The sequence below is a fragment of the Mobula birostris genome, chromosome 8 (assembly GCF_030028105.1).
Source record: "Mobula birostris isolate sMobBir1 chromosome 8, sMobBir1.hap1, whole genome shotgun sequence".
NCBI classification, from domain to species: Eukaryota; Metazoa; Chordata; class Chondrichthyes; order Myliobatiformes; family Myliobatidae; genus Mobula; species Mobula birostris.
This window is the reverse complement of record NC_092377.1, coordinates 18,775,054-18,794,304: the sequence shown is the minus strand read 5'-3', so window position 1 is coordinate 18,794,304 and position 19,251 is coordinate 18,775,054. Positions and strand designations below refer to the sequence as shown.

The following is a 19,251-nucleotide window of genomic DNA, read 5'->3' as shown; positions in this document are numbered from 1 at the left end:
TCTGCACGATGAGGTCGTGTCATTTTTATCCAGCTTGCAGAGCGAAAAAGCCCAAGGATTTAAGAGGTTTTTAAGTGACAGCAAGGTGATGGCACATGTTCTTTTTTTGTGTGACATCATGTCTCACCTAAATCAACTTAATCTGCAATTACAAGGCAACAACCACAATGTTACGGACATGTACAAGGCGATTGAAGCTTTCTGGTCAAAGCTGAACCTTTTGGAGAGAGACATTCATGGGAGAAAGTTGCACTTTCCACGTCTGTGGGAGCATTGCGAGAAGAACGAAATGCGGGAGGATCCGGTGATGAAGGATTTCGTGGCAAGCCTGGCAGAAAACTTCAGGGAACGATTTGAAAGTTCCCCTAAACTCTCAGGTGACATCCTCCTCTTCCTGAGACAGCTGTTCTCCATTTCAGCTGACGGCCAGTGGACTGCAGAGGCCAAAAGGCTGGTGCCTTCCATAGGTGAGGCAGCTCTTCAGATGGAGGTCTTGGAAATGGGAGCATCTGATTTGCTCAAAGCACAACACAAGGATGTTGGGGTGAGTGACTTTTGGATTAATGTGGTTCCCCAAGCTCAATTCAAAAACACGAGAGCTATTGCAATGCTTCTACTCGCACTGTTCCCCTCCGCGTACATATGTGAGTCATCATTTTCTTCAATGAACTCTATCAAGAACCAGGACAGAAACAGACTCTCCAATGCACATCTGGGCCAGTGCCTCAGGATTGCCACAACAGAATACAGGCCCGACATCAGAACGGTTGTCTCATCCCGTCGCTGTCACTTCTCTCACTGATTGGTAGAGTGAATCAATTTATTTTTGTCCACTTGTCAATCTTATTGTGGTATAATAGTATTATAACAACAATAATACTGATAATTTCATTTATAGCTACACTTCATACTTCAAATGCTACATAGCTTAATTAAAAAGAACAAATAGATTAAATGAGGGAACAGAAACAGTGGAAAAGGCAGTACTACTAAAACTCTTTGTGTGGAAGAGAAGTAGTGAAGACTACCATCTTTACAATGTGTGTGTGTGTGTATTTTAAATCCCAGATGAGTTCTCAATGTGACAGCTGACAGTTGTGATAGCAAGAGCCATAATTAAGTGGTTGGTTTTAGACTTATTTTGTTTCAAGAGTGCATTTTTTTTTCTTCTGTGACCAATAACACAGGCTTTTAGAATCCCAGGCCTAAATTATTACTGCTATTACTACTACTACTACTACTAATAATAATAATGGTAATAGCAGCAACAACATCTGCCCATAAAACAACTTACTGGCGCAATGGAAAAAAACCCTGGACGTTTTGGCCCTTGGCTTGGCATGCTTGACATAACTTGGCCCTTGTGGAAAACTAATTGGGGAACCCTGACCTATAAGGTAAAAAGAATCGATCCCAACACAGACCCCTATGGAACACCACTAGTCACTGGTAGCCAGCCAGAAAGGCTCCCTTTATTCCCACTCTTTGCCTCTTGCCTATCAGCTACAGCTTTATCCATGCTAGAATCTTCCCTGTATTATCTTGGGCTCTAAACAGCTTAAGCAGCCTCATGTGTGACACCTTGTCAAAATGTCCTTCTGAAAACTCAAATACTGAAAATCAACCAATTCTCCTTATTTCTATCCTTCTTGTTATTTCTTCAAAGAATTCCAACAGATTTGTCAAACAAGACATGGTTTTCTTGAGGAAACCATGCAGACTATGGCCTATTCTATCATGTGCCTCGAAGTATCCCAAAACCACATCCTTAGCAATTAGCTCCAACATCTTCCCAACCACTGAGGTCAGACTAATTGGCCTATAATATCCTATCTTATGCCTCCGTACCTTCTTGAAGTGACATTTGCAATTTTCCAGTCTTCTGGAAACATTCCAGAGTCTAGTGGGTCTTGAAAAATTAGTACTAACGCCTCCGCAATCTCTGCAGCCACCACTGGGGTCAACATTTACTTGTTCAATAGACTGTGAACTTCCTCCAAGTGCATCACAAGTTTGAAAGAGAGATATGTTCTTTGGTCAGAAGATAATCAGAAAGCTTTACGCTGCTTTGCTGAGTCACTGCAGCTCTCTTCTGCTTTTCATTGCCTGTAGAATGGTGAAATTATTAAAAGTTACTCATTGTTAGGGCAGGTGGAGGAAGTGTTGATCTTCTGAACTCCTTGAAGGTTTGGACTGTATAGTCGGACTAAAAGCACTGGAGAGACACCATGAACAATGCCTCCATGAAATTCTGCAAATTCATTGACTCAATAACTGAACCAACAGCACAGAAACTGTTTCAAGGATTTTCTCTTTGAAGCGACGGAGGATGAGAGGTGACCTGACAGAGGTATGCAAGATAATGAGAGGCATTGATTGTGTGGATTGTCAGAGGCTTTTTCCCAGGGCTGAAATGGCTAGCATGAGAGGGCATAGTTTTAAGGTGCTTGGAAGAAGGTACAGAGGAGATGTCAAGGGTAAGTTTTTTATGCAGACAGTGGTGAGTGAGTGGAATGGGCTGCCAGCGGCAGCGGTGGAGGCAGAAACGGTAGAGTCTTTTAAGAGACTCCTGGATGGATACATGGAGCTTAGAAAAATAGAGGGCTATGGGCAAGCCTAGGTAGTTCTAAGGTAAGGACATGTTTGGCACAGCCTTGTGGGCTGAAGGGCCTGTATCATGCTGTAGGTTTTCTATGTTTCTATGTTTCTGTGTTCTCAAAACCTACGTGAAAAACTGTAATATTCTGAGAGGCGTGCAAACCCCTGACCTGGAGTCAATCAGAGTGCAGAGCAGCTTCTAGGAGGGCACTGCGAATATTGGGTTTCCATGTCAGGAGAATGGAGATGTCCAGTGAAAATGGTGGAAGGACCAAGACAACACCCGCACATCCTTGGACTCTGTTGGTCGTTGAAGCAAACAATGCACTCACTATACGTTTCAATGTACACTTGACAAATAATCTTCTTCACCTTCACATAGCATGCCACACTGCTCGGCAGAAAACACAGAGCACAACAAAACAGAACGCAACAAGCAATAAAGCAATAACAGCGAAACAAGCCCCATCCCTCCCACACATGGACACACACAGCCCTCCCACCCCAGGTGTACTGTGCACCTTGTGAAGTAGGAAGTACACAATTCAGCAGTTAACCAAACCTAGCTCACCAGAACACAGGAGACAGGATAGAACATCCAAGATCCAGGTGTTTTATTTGGCAGCATGCACACATACAATTAAGTCCAAGTAAAACTGAGAACGCCTCTCAAGGTCCAACCCTACGTCCCCGTTGTTAGAGGTGGAAACAGATAAGGCCAGCCAACAAGACTCTGGTGAAGCTGTACAGGCCAATCTCCTGCACGGTGAATACAATGAATTACAGAAACTTTGATGAACTCCAACCACGCCATCGACTTTGGACAATTGAGTTGGGACATCAACAATGGTCTTTGCTCCACTGGGAGCTAAGTGCCCAAGAAGAAGAAGAAAACTGAGAGCAAACCAGAAAAATAGTGCAAGTACTTAATGCAGCAAACTTATGATGATTAAATCACACATTCATCAGAGTTAGGAATATGAAAGTAGACACATGTAAAATATCCATAACTATACACAACATGATTAAGCAAAGTTTTAAAGATTGCAAGAAGATTAATATCATGTAAGCATTCATTACCTTACCAAGGCTGGTCGATCACAATACCGATAATCGGGAATAAACTTTCACAGAACATCAACACTCAACATTGCTCAGGTAGCATTCCCCTTTACGAACTAAGCCAACACTTACAAATGATGGCTTGTGATGGTGCAGACAAGGGAAAGATGACACAGGGCTGTGTAAATGTGCTTTAGTCTGACTCAGAAAACTCCGCCACAACAAAATGACTACCCTCACGTGATCCAACTGAATTTCAAATTTAAAGGCGGTCTTGCAATCAGAATAAAAGTCAGCAGCACTATATTACATCAGCATAGAGCATCTTCAGCCTCCGGCTGACTCACTCGCAGACACTGGGCTTCGATTTCTCCAGGGGCCCCGCAGACCCAGGCATCCACAGACTTCCAGACTGCCGATTGACCTTCGGGCTTTGATCTTCAGTATCGACCCCAGGACTTGCCGATACGACGGATGAATGAGTGTAAAGAAGTCACCTCTGTCCTCTTAAGAGACACCGTGACACTATTTGACAAAGAGTAGGGGAATTTTCTGCTGTGGCTAAGATTAATCCCCCTATCAATAGTACTTCAAGAATAGTCTGACCATTAATCGATTTCTGTTTGAATGCTAAGACTCATAGATATAAGAAAAATGGAGGGTTATAGGCTGTGTTGGAGGGATTACATTGATCATGCAGTAGGCTCATATTGGTCAACACAAGATTATGGGCTGAAGGGCCTGTACTGGGCTGTACTAGTCTAAGTCTAACTCATACTGGCTGCTCAGTCACCTCCTAAGGCAGCAGAGTACTTAACTGCCTGGAAGATATTTTATAGTGTGCTAAGGTTATTAAAGACATGGTATAAATTATTTCTTCCTTTAAGATGATGGTAAACATTCAAACATTATTTCCCTACAACATAGGAGTGGCTATTTGGTTCATTGGCATATACGATCTCTCAGAAGATTCTCATCAGTCCCATTCACCCATTCCTGTGGACCCTATTCTTCCTCACACGCCCATCAACACTCAGTTCTCCTGCCATCAATCTTCATCAGGGATAACTGACAATGGTCAGTTTATCTCCAAAGACAAAGTAAAATTAAGGTATGCATATGTTACCATATACTACATACTTGGAGATGTTGCCGGTGAACAATGCAACAAAAGACAACATCCTTCAGACAGTTCACAAAACTACTTTGTTTACTTTTTCTTTTAAATATGATTCTGCTACTACTGAACCCTTTAATTTACATTTTGATGGTGTGCTTTTGGGCCAATTGAGCAATCTGGCACTTTGCTGTCTCTGAGGGAGTTCGGTGAGCTTTGGAGCGGAGGTTAAAAACCCTGGAGATGGGGCGCAACCCCATGATCGACTCCATTTCTTGCCGGTCTCACCGATTAAAGAGCCGAGCAAGATTGAAATCAACTAGAGTGGAAGGTGGGCGGGTGTCCAATAGTTTCTCACTGCATTTGACCAATCCCTTTCTCTCTCTCACACACTCACTGCAGCCGGGAGAAGGTACCTGCATTTGACCAGTCTCTCTCTCTCTCTCGGTCTCGCTTGATGCTGCCGGGGGATGATGCTGGAGTCTTGGGTCTTGGGCAAGATTTTATTAATGCAGTTTGTGGATTAGCTCTGCATTTCATATGACATGTGTTTCTGATTTCTGGTTACTCCTTTTTATTGCTATTTGATGTGATTTCGATTGGGACTGACTGGCTCTGCGGCCTGTAGTGAACAAATGACAAATCACTGAATTGAACTGAGCTGAACTAAACAGAATATATCTAGACTGATTTTGATGTTTATATTCTTTGTGTTTTTCGCTCGTTTTTTGCTGTTTGCAGAATTTGTTCTTTTTTTTTGCGTGTTGCACGTTTGATGTTTTCCTTGAATGGGTTCCAATGGTGTTTCTTTGTTTTGTGGCTGTCTGTGAGAAGAAGAAACTTAGGGTTGTATACTGCACACGCACTTTGATAATAAATGTACAGCTGAAGTCAAAAGTTTACATACACCTGAGCAAAATACATTTAAACTCAGTTCTTCATAATTCCTGACATTTAATCCTAGAAAACATTCCCTGTCTTAGGTCAGTTAGGATCACTACGTTATTTTAAGAATGTGAAATGTCAGAATAATAATTGAGAGAATGATTTATTTCAGCTTTTATTTCTATCATCAGTGGGTCAGAAGTTTACATGCACTTTGTTAGTATTTGGTGGCCTTGCCCTTAAATTGTTTAACTTGGGACAACCATTTTGGGTAGTCTTCCACAAGTTTCTCACAGTAAGTTGCTGGAATTTTGTTCCATTCCTCCAGACAGAACTGGTGTAACTGAGTCAGGTTTGTAGGCCTCTTTGCTCGCACATGCTTTTTCAGTTCTGCCCACAAATTTTCTATCAGATTGAGGCCAGGGCTTTGTGATGGCCACTCCAATACCTCGACTTTGTTGTCCTTAAGCAATTTTACCACAACTTTGGAGGTATGCTTGGGGTCATTGTCCATTGGAAGACCCATTTGCGATGAAGCTTTAACTTCCTGGCTGATGTCTTGAGATGTTGCTTCAATATATCCACATAATTTTCCTTCCTCATGATGCCATCTATTTTGTGAAGTGCACTAGTCCCTCCTGCAGCAAAGCACCCCTAGAACATGATGCTGCCACCCCCATGCTTCACAGCTGGCATGGTGTTCTTCGGCTTGCAAGTCTCACCCTTTTTCCTCCAAACATACGATGGTCATTATGGCCAAACAGTTCAATATTTGTTTCATCAGACCAGAGGACATTCCTCCAGAAAGTAAGATCTTTGTCCCCATGTGCACTTGCAAACTGTAGTCTGTTTTTTTTATGGCAGTTTTGGAGCAGTGACTTCTTCCTTGCTGAGCAGCCTTTCAGGTTATGTCGATATAGGACTATTTATACTGTGGATAGAGATACTTGTCTACCTGTTTCCTCCAGCATCTTCACAAAGTCCTTTGTTGTTGTTCAGGGATTGATCTGCACTTTTCACGCCAAAGTACGTTCATCTCTCGGAGACAGAATGCATCTCCTTCCTGAGCGGTATAACGGCTGCGTGGTCCCATGGTGTTTATACTTGTGTACTATTGTTCGTTCAAATGAACGTGGTACCTTCAGGCGTTTGAAAATTGCTCCCAAGGATGAACCAGAATTGACATCATTTTCTGACCTCAATCCGATAGGAAATTTGTGGGCAGAACTGAAAAAGTGTGTGCGAGCAAGGAGGCCTACAAACCTGACTCAGTTACAACCAGTTCTGTCTGGAGAAATGGAACAAAATTCCAGCAACTCACTGTGAGAAGCTTGCGAAAGGCAATCCAAAATGTTTGACCTAAGTTAAACAATTTAAAGTCAATGCTACCAAATATTAACAAAGTGTATGTAAACTTCTGACCCACTGGAAAAGTAATGAAAGAAATAAAAGCTAAAAAAAAATCATTCTTTCTACTATTATTCTGACATTTCACATTCTTAAAGTAAAGTAGTGATCCTAACTGACCTAAGACAGGGAATGTTTTCTAGGATTAAATGTCAGGAATTGTAGAAAAACGGAGTTTAAATGTATTTGGCTAAGGTGACTATAAACTTCTGACTTCAACTGTACCTTGAATCTTTGAATCATTGAATCTATACCATCTTGAGATTTATTTTCTGGTAATCAAGAAAATAAAGAAATACAATTGTATTTATGAAAAGCTTTGCATAAACAAAGACTGATAACCAATGTGCAAAAGTATATAAATTGTCCAAATAACAAGAAAATAATATTGAGAACATGAGTTGTAAAGAGTTCTAAAAGTGAATCTGTTGGTTGGGGATTGATTCATCTTGCAATGAGAGGAAAATGGAGAACCCAGCAGAAACTCAGCCAGTCACCGGGGTGGGAGTTGGGGGAGGGGGTGATGTGCCAACTCCATATACAGTTCCATGTAAAAATCTTAGGTACATATATATAGCAAGGGTGCCTAAGACTTTTGCACAGTACTGTAGTAATTTTAAGTATTGCACTGTACTGCTGCAAAAAAATAACAAATTTCATGATGGTGATAAATCTAATTTTGATAAGAGTCTCTATTGTGGTCTGAGAGTTGGAAGGGACAGGGAGAGGGGAATCATGGATAAGGAAAGGGAAAGGGAGAAGGGAGGAACCATCTCTTTGGAATTAGATGACATTCCCTGGTGTCTCTGAGCTGGGTGTGTCTGCATCTACGCCACCCCCCACCCCGTCACTTCTTCTCTGCCACCTGTCCCACACCCCTTCTGCGGTGCTCCACCTCACCATTCCCGACGTCCTTTGCTTCCACCAGATTTACAAACTCACTCTCTGCTCCATATTGACAAACACAGTACTGTGCAAAAGGCTTAGTCACCCTATGTCATGGTCCGGTCCGGTCCGGTCCGTGTAGTCCGCATTCCAGTTCACGGTCCAGTCCACCAACCCTTGCTCCAGGTTTTCCTGTCTACCTTGTTTCTGTTCCTGTTGAGCACTAATTGAGGCAGCTGATTCTCGTTGGGGCTGGCTGCATAAATACCTCCAGAGACCAGGGCATGGCTGCTGGATTGTTCTTGTCCTTATCCCTTCCCCTGCCTTCTGCTTCCTCGCCTTGCATTGCCTGAAGCTTTGCCTTGTCTTGCAGGTAACTCTCGCCTCGTCTGAAGTTCTTATCTCGCCTTGCATTGCCTGAAGCCTTGCCTTGTTTTGCTGGTAACTCTCGCCTTGTCTTACTGGTAACTCTCGCCTCGTCTCGCCTGCAGTCTTGTCCTGAAGCCACCCTGTACCTAGCCCCCTTCCTTTCCCTTGCCTCCGTCAGGTAAGCCAGGCCGTCTTGCCGTTACCCTACGGTTGGTTCTGTCCCTTCCTGTCCCTTGTCTCCGTTGGGTAAGCCAGGCCAGATTGCCGTTACCCTGCGGTGGGTCCTGTCCCTTCCTGTCCCTTGCCTCCGTCGGGTAAGCCAGGCCATCTTGCCATTATCCTACGGTTGGTTCTGTCCCTTCCTGTCCCTTGCCTCCATCAGGTAAGCCAGGCCAGATTACCGTTACCCTGCCGTGGGTTCTGTCCCTTCCTGTCTCTTGCCTTGGTCGAGTGGAGATCCGCGCCCTGCCCAGGTGATCTGCGCCCTGCCCAGGAGGAGCTTCAAGACCCCAAGCCTCTAGCCAAGCCTCGCCTCAAGCCTCTGGTCTCAAGCCTCAAGCCTCTGGTCTCAAGCCTCAAGCCTCTAGTCTCAAGGCTCGCCTCAAGTCTCAAGCCTTGCCTCAAGTCTCTGGTCTCCAGCCTCTCATCAAGCCTGAAGACTCCAGCCTAGTCTTGCCTGCCAGCCAAGTCACATCCTTGCCTAGTTCTGGGGTCTGAGCCAAAGGCAAAACCCAGGTTCTGGGTCCTTGTCCAGTCTCTGGCTCGGAGTCCAAGCCCTGGCTCCTAGCTCTCTTGTCCAGTCCTGTTCTGGATTCCCGGTTTTCTTGTCCATGTCCTAGCCCTCACCCTGTATCCTAGTCCTGTCCCTAGTACTTTAGTGTCTGTGTCTTGCACTTGGGTCCATTCCCAGCCACCTCCCTATGACACCCTAGCTATATACGAGGGGTGATTGATAAGTTTGTGGCCTAAAGTAGAAGGAGTCAATTTTAGAAAACCTAGCACATTTATTTTTCAACATATTCCCCTTCTACATTTACACACTTAGTCCAACGGTCGTGGAGCATACCGATCTTGGGCCTCCAGAAAGTGTCCACAGATGGGTGATTGATAAGTTTGTGGCCTAAGGTAGAAGGAGATGAGTTATACAGCTCTCGTTACATGCACATGCAGTTCAACTCTTTGAGTGATTATGTAGAAAGTTTGAAGTTAATAACTATCAGTTAATAACTCAACAGGAGTGATTGATAAGTTCGTGGCCTAAGGTAGAAGGAGATGAGGTACTAACTTCAAACTTTCTACATAATCACTCAAAGCATTGACCTATATGTGCATGTAATGAAAGCTGTATAACTCATCTCCTTCTACCTTAGGCCACAAACTTATCAATCACCCATCTGTGGACACTTCCTGGAGGTCCAAGATCGGTATACTCCACGACCACTGGATGAAGTGTGTAAATGTAGGAGGGGACTATGTTGAAAAATAAATGTGCTAGGTTTTCCAAAATTGACTCCTTCTACCTTAGGCCACAAACTTACCAATCACCCTTCATATATTTGCCTATAACTTTTGCACATTACTGTGGACAGCAGGCAAGGTTGTGATTAAGCTTGGGCCACAGGGGAGGTGCGGCAGCAGCACTACCTGCTGGGTTGAAACACCGCGCTCAGTAACTGTTGATTGCAGGAAGAGATAATCCATAGAATCAGTTCAAAGTTTTTTATTAAAGCCAAGGATCATTTTTATCTGCCTTTAGTAAACAGTTGTGTGAGGAAAGCAACACAGTACTCGCGATAGTTCTTGAGACGTTATCAGTTGGGTATCAATATTAATGGTATTTATTGAGATCAGAGGTCTCTAAGTTCTATGGTAACAAGTTAACCCTAGAGAAGATTAAACAAAAAAAGGAGAGTAACTGATGGGCAAGCTTTGCATTCTCAGTAGTGCAAGGAATATGTCATTTCACTTGCTTCTCTCCTGCTAGGTCATCCAGCTGAGAGGAATGCTTTATTAAAGAGAGGTTTGTTTCGTCCTCACTTTTCTACACAACATCAATGTAAATTTAAAAAAATGAATGTTTAGGCTCAGTTTTCCAACCTTAGGTTTTCTTATTCAAATATTATTGATCCTATTCAACATCCAAAGCAGAGGCAGGTGGACTAATTCTTGTATTTCCAAGGACATTTGTGGCTGATATTTCAGATATTTGTTAATAGAAAAGAAATACATTCTCATCCATTATGTGAAGAGAATAGAGCTGTCCCATTCATTCCCCACTTCTTAGCAAGAATTGCATGCTGCCATTGTGAAAAATTGCAGCCTTTTACAAATATTCTGTTCTTTTCAATTCAGTTCAAGCCACCCAGCCTACTTTATTGAAGACAGATAGGTAGAACAATGCTCTATCTCTCTTGGATGGGTTCCAGGAGAAAGATAGACTTGTTAAGTTCCATTGGTTTGAACCTGAGGCAAACAGAGATTAACCCACATTTACCTGAATGGATGTTCCATGCCTAAAAAATCTAAAGGCCTCCAGTAACAATTTAGCAAGTAAACTTCAAATCACATCAATGATCCCTGTGGAATTTAAATCTGGAACATTAAAAAATGTCAGTCATCATCTGCAATCACCAAGTTCATCTGGTTTACTAATGTCCTCCAAGGAAAGTCATTTATTGAGGCTTTATGAGGGATTGGTTAGATTGCCTTTAGGCATTGTGAGCAGCTTTGGGCCCCGTATCTAAGATAGGCTTTCTTTGGAGAGGGTCTGGAGGAGGTTTATGAGAATGATCCCAAGAATGAAAAGGTTAATGTATGAAGAATGTTTGATGGCTCTGGGCTTGTACTTGCTGGAGTTTAGAAGAATAGGTGTGGGGATTCTCTTTAAAACCTACTAAGAATTGAAAGGCCTTAATAACGTTGACATGGAGAGGATGTTTTGTAGTGGGAGAGTCTACGACCAAAGAGCACAGCCACAGAATAAAGGGACATCCCTTACAACAGAGATAAGGAAGAATTTCTTAAACCAGAGGGTGATGAAGCTGTGGAATTGACTAGGCCTCCACAGCCATCTGGATGGAGGAGTTGCCCCTCAGGGTCCTGTTAAATTTCTCACCTCTTATGTTAAGCCTATGCCTTCTAGTTCTTAATTGTCCAGTCTTGGGGAAGAGACAGTGTGCGTTGACCCTCCCTAAGTGGTGGAAGAAACAGTAACAACATTTCAGAGATATCCTGACTGTACTGGAGCAACCAGGGCACAGAAGGGTGGGGAGTTAATGCAGGCAGGCAGGATTAGCATGATGGGTGCATTGATGTTGGGCTGTAGAGCCTGTATAACTCTACCGATCACTATCAGCAGTTGTAACAGTTGTATTAGCAGTGCGATGATTATTCTAAGCACAAGAGATTTTGCAGATGCTGGAAATCCCAAGCAACATATACAAAATGCTGGAGGAACTCAGCAGGTTAGGCAGCTTCTATGAAGGGGAATAAACAGTCAAAGATTTGGGCCAAGACCCTTCATCAGGATCTGCATAATCACACATGATCCATACCAGCATTTTGTATGATAATTATTGTTTCAGTTTTGAACACCCTGCTGTGAATCTCAGAAAGGGCACTGTACATTTTCATTGATGAAGATATGCTGGTCCAGGACCAGGAGGTGGGTGTGGTGTGATGGGGAAAAGAGAGGGCAAGGGGCGAGGGATCAGGGTCAGGGTCAGCGACTAAGCAAGGTAACTGGTAGTCAGTCAGAGGTTGGAGACCGGATTAATAGTGGGAGAGTTGGGTAAGGTGCAGAGGCCAAGATCTTACCTGTGGGCTGATGTCAGATATTCAGAAAATGGGCAGGTAGCAAGGGGACTGCTTGAAGGATATTTATCTTTCACGAGCCCCAGAGCAGGAGTCCACTGTGAAGATCCAATTGCCAAGGAAGTTCTCAATGGTGATCACTCCCAAATGGATGGAGGCTAAGTCATGACATCATAAGGAAGGAAACCTGTCACCTTTACCTGGAAAACACAAGAGATTCTGCAGGTGCAGGAAATCCAGAGTAATATACACAAAATGCTGGAGGAACTCAGCAGGACAGGCAGCATCTATGGAGAGGAATAAAGAGTCAATGTTTCAGGCTGAGAGCCTTCATTAGGACTGGAAAGGAATGAGGAAGAAGACTGATTAAGAAGGTGATTAGTTGAAAAGAATGGGTAAGAGTGGAGCTAGAATGGGGAATGAAAGACGAGAGCAGAGAGAGAGAGGACAGAAATTTCTGAACATTGAAGGAATCGATGTTTATGCCTCTAGGTGAGATCAAGGCCAATTAGGGATGGACCAAATCATTGCCGGAAATATCCACATCCGTAAAAGAATAAATAAAAAGAAACTTCTGCCAGCAATAAACAAAGAACAGCAACGTCCCATGGAAATCCTGTCAGCCACACTGTAGTGAACCGCCCTGGGAGAGAACCTCTGAACTTCAAGAGAAGTGCAGGACAGTTTGATACCTGAGATTCCCTCTGATTAAAATTGGTTTAATCGCATAATGTTAAAAGTGCATTATGCAATTGAATTTCTCAGCTAATCTGATGAGTGATAATGGTCAGGATACAGTACATAAAGAATTTACTTGCAAACACATCAGAATTTTTGTATCCAAATTGAAGGGCAAAACCTTTCCTATCCATATACCTGTCCAAAATATTGTTCATGTATTTGCCTCCAACAATGTAGCACTTCCTCAAGGATGTGCTCACCAGAATTAAATTTCAGCAGAGCACGAACAGGAGCGAGATATACCAGCTGGTAGAGTGGTGTCACAGCAACAACCTTGCACTCAGTGTCAGTAAGACCAAAGAACTGATTGTAGACTTCAGAAAGGGTAAGATGAGGGAACACATACCAATCTTCATAGCGGGATCAGAAGTGGAGAGAGTGAGTAATTTCAAGTTCCTGGGTATCAACATCTCTGAGGATCTAACCTGGTCCCAACATATCAATGCAGCTATAAAGAAAGCAAGACAGTGGCTATACTTCAACAGGAGTCTGAGGAGATTTGGTATGTCACCTTGAATACTTGAAAAATTCTACAAATGTACTGTTGAAACCATTCCGACTAGCTGGTATTGGGGGGGTGGGGGGGCTACTGCACAGGATCAAAGAAAGCTGCAGAGAGTTGTTAAATTAGTCAGCTCCATCATGGGCACTAGCCTCCGTAGTATCCAGGACATCTCCAAGTATCAGTGCCTCTAAAAGGTGATATCCATCATTAAGGACCCACACCCGCCAGTCAGAATCAGAATCCGGTTTATTATCACTGGCATGTGACTTGAAATTTGTTAACTTAGCAGCAGCAGTTCAATGCAATACATAATCTAGCAGAGTGAAAAAAATAATAATAAAGAAAATTTTAAACTAACGATAAATAAACAAGTAAATCAATTATATTAGATTAGATTAGATTATGAAGACTCTTTTATTGTCATTTAGCAATGCATGCATTAAGAAATGATACAATGTTCCTCCAGAATGATATCACAGAAACACAAGATAAACCAAGACTAAAAAAACTGACAAAAACCACATAATTATAACATATAGTTACAACAGTGCAAAGCAATACCGTAATTTGATTAAAAAAAACAGACCCTGGGCACTGTAAAAAAAAGTCTCAAAAACTCTCGAAAGTCCCGTCATCTCACGCAGACGGTAGAAGGAAGAGAAACTCCCCCTGCCATGAGCTTCCAGCGCTGCAAACTTGCCGATGCAGCACCCTGGAAGCACCCGACCACAGCTGACTGGAGTCCATCCGAAAACTCCAAGCCTACGACCTGCCCTCCGAGATCGAGCACCGAGCACCATCTCTGCCGAGCGCTTCGACCCCAGCCCCGGCAACAGGCAATAGGCAAAGCAGAGGATTTGGGGCCTTCCCCTCTGGAGATTCTCAATCGCACAGTAGCAATGGCAGTGAAGCAGGCATTTCAGAATTTTCTCCAGATGTTCCCCTGTGCTTCTCACGTCTGTCTCCATCAAATCAGGATTGTGCATGGTACGTACTTAACAAATACGATATCATTCCGGAGCGGCCGCACGCACTGCGTCGCACCGCCATCTTCTCCTCTCCTCTTTTACATTGAATAGATTAAAAAATATGCAAAAACAAATAGTGCATATTAAAAAAAAAGTGAGGTAGTGACTGAAGCTTCAAAGTCCATTTAGGAATCGGATGGCAGAGGGGAAGAAGCTGTTCTTGAATCGCTGAGTGTGTGCCTTCAGGCTTCTGTACCTCCTACCTGATGGTAACAGTGAGAAAAGGGCATACCCTGGGTGCTGGAGGTCCTTAATAATGGACACTGCCTTTCTGAGACACCACTCCCTAAAGATGTCCTGGGTACTTGGTAGGCTAGTGCCCAAGATGGAGCTGACTAGATTTATGACCTTCTGCAGCTTCTTTTGGTCCTGTGCCCTCCATACGAGACAGTGATGCAGCCTGTCAGAATGCTCTCCACGGAACAACTATAGAAGTTTTTGAGTATATTTGTTGACATGCCAAATCTCTTCAAACTCCTAATAAAGTATAGCCACTGTCTTGCCTTCTTTATAAATACATCAATATGTTGGGACCAGGTTAGATCCTCAGAGATGGAACTAAACTGAACTGCACTTGCACCTGAACTGGAGGGGAACTAACATCCTTGCGGGAAGGTTTGCTAGTGCTGCTCCGTGGGGTTTAAACTAGATTTGCAGGGGAAGGGGAACCAGAGTGTTAGAGCAGATAGTGAGGTGGAGGAGGAGAAAGGTCATGCGAGAACTGCAAGTATAGTGCATGGAGTAAAGCCAGATCTAACATATAAAGAGGCTTTGAGGAAAGAGAAGCAGAATAAAGGGTGTAAAGACAATAAGGTAGAAGGGCTAAAGTGTGTGTACCTCAATGCAAGAAGCATCAGGAACAAAGGTGATGAACTGAGAGCTTGGATACCTACATGGAATTATGATGTAGTGGCCATTACAGAGACTTGGCTGGCACCAGGGCAGGAATGGATTCTCAATATTCCTGGATTTCAGTGCTTTAAAAGGGATAGAGGGGGCGGAAAAAGGGGAGGAAGGGTGGCATTACTGGTCAGGGATACTATTACAGCTACAGAAAGGGTGGGTAATGTAGCAGGATCCTCTTTTGAGTCAGTATGAGTGGAAGTCAGGAACAGGAAGGGAGCAGTTACTCTATTGGGGGTATTCTATAGGCCCCCTGGTAGCAGCAGAGATACCAAGAAGCAGATTGGGAGGCAGATTTTGGAAAGGTGCAAAAATAACAGGGTTATCATGGGTGACTTTAACTTCCCTAATATTGATTGGCACCTGATTAGTTCCAATGGTTTAGACGGGACAAAGTTTGTTAAGTGTGTCCAGGACAGATTCCTGTCACAGTATTCTGCAGGGTTCTGAGTTGGATGATCAGCCATGATCATACTGAATGGCGGTGCAGGCTCGAAGGGCCGAATGGCCTACTCCTGCACCTATTTTCTATGTTTCTATGTTTCTATGTATGTTGACAGGCCAGCTAGGGGGAATGCCATACTAGATCTAGTACTGTATTAGGTAACGAACCGGGTCAGGTCACAGATCTCTCAGAGAGTGAACATCTGGGGGACAGTGACCACTGCTCCCTGGCCTTTAGCATTATCATGGAAAAGGATAGAATCAGAGAGGACAGGAAATTTTTTAATTGGGGAAGGGAAAATTTTGAGACTATAAGGCTAGAACTTGCGATGTGAATCGGGATGATGTTTTTTGCAGGGAACTGTACTAAGGACATGTGGTCGATGTTCAGGGATCTCTTGCAGGATGTTAGGGATAAATTTGTCCCAATGAGGAAGATAAAGAATGGTAGAGTGAGGGAACCATGGGTGACAAGTGAAGTGGAAAATCTAGTCAGGTGGAAGAAGGCAGCATAAATGAGGTTTAGGAAGCAAGGATCAGATGGGTCTATTGAGAAATATAGGGTAGCAAGAAAGGAGCTTAAGAAGGGGCTGAGAAGAGCAAGAAGGGGGCATGAGAAGGCCTTGGCGAGTAGGGTAAAGGAAAACCCCAAGGCATTCTTCAATTATGTGAAGAACAAAAGGATGACAGGAGTGAAGGTAGGACCGATTAGAGATAAAGGTGGAAAGATGCGCCTGGAGGCTGTGGAAGTGAGTGAAGTCCTCAATGATTACTTCTCTTCGGTACTCGCCATTGAGAGGGAACTTGATGATGGTGAGGGCAATATGAGTGAGGTTGATGTTCTGGAGCATGTTGCTATTAAGGGAGACGAGGCGTTGGAGTTGTTAAAATACATTAGGACGGATAAGTCCCCGGGGCCTGACGGAATATTCCCTAGGCTGCTCCATGAGGCGAGGGAAGAGATTGCTGAGTCTCTGGCTAAGATCTTCATGTACTCGTTGTCCATGGGAATGGTACCGGAGGATTGGAGGGAGGCAAATGTTGTCCCCTTGTTCACAAAAGGTAGTAGGGATAGTCTGAGTAATTATAGACTAGTGAGCCTTATGTCTGTGGTGGGAAAGCTGTTAGAAAAGATTCTTAGAGATTGGATCTATGGGCATTTAGAGAATTGTGGTCTGATCAGGGACAGTCAGCATGGCTCTGTGAAGGTCGGATCATGTCTAACAAGCCTGATAGAGTACTTTGAGGAGGTGACCAGGCATATAGATGAGGGTAGTCCAGTGGATGTGATCTACATGGATTTTAGTAAGGCATTTGACAAGGTTCCACAAGGTAGGCTTATTTAGGAAGTCAGAAGGCATGGGATCCAGGGAAGTTTGGCCAGGTGGATTCAGAATTGGCTGCCTACAGAAAGCAGAGGGTCGTGGTGGAGGGAGTGCATTCGGATTGGAGGGATGTGACTAGTGGTGTCTCACAAGTATCGGTTCTGGTACCTCTACTTTTCGTGATTTTTATTAACGACCTGGATGTGGCGGTAGAAGGGTGGGTTGGCAACTTTGCAGAAGACACAAAGGTTGGTGGTGTTGTGGATAGTGCAGAGGATTGTCAAAGATTGCAGAGAGACATTGATAGGATGCAGAAGTGGGCTGAGAAGTGGCAGATGGAGTTCAATTCGGAGAAGTGTGAGGTGGTACACTTTGGAAGGACGAACTCCAAGGCAGAGTACAAAGTAAATGGCAGGATACTTGGTAGTGTGGAGGAGCAGAGGGATCTGGGGGTACATGTGTACAGATCCCTGAAAGTTGCCTCACAGTTAGATAGGGTAGTTAAGAAAGCTTATGGGGTGTTAGCCTTCATAAGTCGAGGGATGGAGTTTAAGAGTCGCGAGCTAGTGATGCAGCTCTATAAAACTCTGGTTAGGCCACACTTGGAGTACTATGTCCAGTTCTGGTCGCCTCACTATAGGAAGGATGTGGAAGCATTGGAAAGGGTACAGAGGAGATTTACCAGGATGCTGCCTGGTTTAGAGAATATGCATTATGATCAGAGATTAAGGGAGCTAGGGCTTTATTCTTTGGAGAGAAGGACGATGAGAAGAGGCATGATAGAGGTGTACAAGATATTAAGAGGAATAGATAGAGTGGAAAGCCAGCACCTCTTCCCCAGGGCACCACTGCTCAATACAAGAAGGCGTGGCTTTAAGGTAAGGGGTGGGAAGTTCAAGGGGGATATTAGAGGAAGGTTTTTCACTCAGAGAGTGGTTGGTGCGTGGAATGCACTGCCTTAGTCAGTGGTGGAGGCAGATACACTAGTGAAATTTAAGAGACTATTAGACAGGTATATGGAGGAATTTAAAGTGGGGGGTTATATGGGAGGCAGGGTTTGAGGGTCGGCACAACATTGTTGACCGAAGGGCCTGTACTGTGCTGTACTATTCTATGTTCCATGTTCTATGTAGATACCAGGAACAGTTCTATGTTGACACCAGGAACTTGAAGCTGCGCACTCTCTCCACTTCTGATCCTGCTATGAGGATTCCTTCGTCTTACCCTTGCTGAAGTCCACAATCAGCTCTTCCGTCTTACTGACGTTGAGTGCCAGGTTGTTGCTGCGGCACCATTCCACTAGTTGGCATATCTCACTGCTGTACGCCCTCTCGTCACCATCTGAGATTCTACCAACAATGCCTTCTTCTCATGCTACCATCAGGAAGGAGGTACAGAAGCCTAAAGCCACACACTCAATGACTTAGGAACAGCTTCTTCCCCTCTGCCTTCTGATTGCTGAATGGTCATTGAACCCATGAACACTACCTCATTGCTTCTCTTTTCTTCGTGCACTACTTAGTTAATTTTACTATTTAATATACATATATATACTTACTGTAACTTACAGTTTTTCCTCTATATTATCATGTATTGCATTGCACTGCTGCCACAAAGTTAATAAATTTCCTGACATACGACAGTGATATTAAATCTGATTCTGACAACGGTACCAAGGAAGATGCCTTACCTCTGCAAAAACTGTAAGTACATGCAGAACATTGTAAATGCGGCTGCTTATTTGATTCACTAGTTGACTTGGTAAACTATATTTCCATTGATACATTTTTCACCCAGCAAACTTTTTAAAAACTCATGCCCCATTTAAAATGTCATCAACAAAACACATTTTATTAAGGACCTCTTTTCTTAATTTATGAAGGAATTGCCAGGGGCAACACATTACAGTACTCAGTCCATCAGTTGATTTAACACACATTAAGATGAAATGACACCCAATAAATCTACCAATAAAGTGTCACTGAATGCAGAAAAAGCAGTTTCAAGTAGATGTTCATCAGAAATTGTGTCTGGAATACCGAAAATTACAAACCCACTTCTTAATAACTAATTGCTTTTGTACAATCATATATGTTATGGTTTTTCATTTAGTCAATGGGATTGATTTTCCCCTGCAAATTTAGCTGTCTGTTTGTGCTATCCTTCTGC

At 43.5% G+C, this 19,251-nt stretch overlaps 1 long non-coding RNA gene across 1 annotated transcript; it reads left to right on the top strand.

The window, feature by feature from the left end:
- The first annotated feature begins 2,222 nt into the window (after positions 1-2,222).
- On the top strand, positions 2,223-18,687 carry LOC140202151 (uncharacterized). The gene is made up of 3 exons (XR_011887013.1): positions 2,223-2,350; positions 4,588-4,771; positions 18,216-18,687. It is a non-coding gene; the product is annotated as an uncharacterized lncRNA (long non-coding RNA).
- The last annotated feature ends 564 nt before the right edge of the window (positions 18,688-19,251 follow it).